The sequence below is a fragment of the Coenobita brevimanus genome, chromosome 86, assembly GCF_032717465.1.
Source record: "Coenobita brevimanus isolate Jiangsu-jjx chromosome 86, ASM3271746v2, whole genome shotgun sequence".
NCBI classification, from domain to species: domain Eukaryota; kingdom Metazoa; phylum Arthropoda; class Malacostraca; order Decapoda; family Coenobitidae; genus Coenobita; species Coenobita brevimanus.
This window is the reverse complement of record NC_137039.1, coordinates 7480469-7481421: the sequence shown is the minus strand read 5'-3', so window position 1 is coordinate 7481421 and position 953 is coordinate 7480469. Positions and strand designations below refer to the sequence as shown.

Genomic DNA, 953 nt, shown 5'->3' with positions numbered 1-953 from the left:
GTACGTACATTGCATTCCTTAACAGGAATGGACTGCTTAATATACGTAATGAGGCCATGAGTTTCATTTAATGTGGTGTATGATGCATATCCTGACAACCGTACCCGTCTGAGGTGCTAAACTCTCGCCTCCTGCAAGCAGACGACGTCTATGTCATTTTCTCTTATGTAACTGTCGAGCAGTGTTTTGCATTTAAGGAAGGATGTAATGTTCCATGTGATGAGAGTAAGAGGTGTTTGGGTGGAGGGATAGCGTGTGGGCAAAGATAGTTGTTGTGGTGTGGTGGTACTGTTATGCTGGATGTTTTTAAACCGACTTCTCGCTCTAAAGACACCAGCTACTGAGCGAGGTCCTCTTTCTAGACCGAAAATAGAACACTTACAAAGGAACAGGGCATAAAAACTCGGCAGGATACCTTAACACATCTATTGTCTCAGTTCAATTCCCTTTCAATATACATACAAAGATACACTGAATATGGATGGGGTAAAGTGACAGGTTAATATTATTAATACTAGCATAACATACCACGTTGAGTACACCGCTTCCCGTCCGATCAGCGAAGTTAAGCAATGTTGGGTCTGGTTAATACTTGGATGGGTGACCGCCTGGGAACACCAGATGCTGTTGGCATCCCTACGTGTCAAGTGGGGTTGGTGAAGGATTAGTGCCCCTCCCTGTAAAACAATTAACTCTAAGCCGTTGGCCACCCCGTTTGAGATACATGGCGTCTGGCAATGAATGAATGAATGAATAACATATCACATGGGCACGGTGTTTACGTCTGAGTTACGAAGTAATACACGGGAGAATATCACATAGCCGTGGTGTTACTGTTCATACACTCGGTCTCTTTGGACTATATGTGGTAGGTTGGTCTCTTTGCCACACACTAGGATATTACTCTGGTTCTGGGGTGCATAGGCATATGCACAGTACTCTGGATAAACTGG

At 44.2% G+C, this 953-nt stretch overlaps 1 pseudogene; it reads left to right on the top strand.

Moving 5' to 3' along the window:
• Positions 1 to 514: 514 nt before the first annotated feature.
• On the top strand, positions 515 to 632 carry LOC145410843 (5S ribosomal RNA; annotated as a pseudogene).
• Positions 633 to 953: the final 321 nt, after the last annotated feature.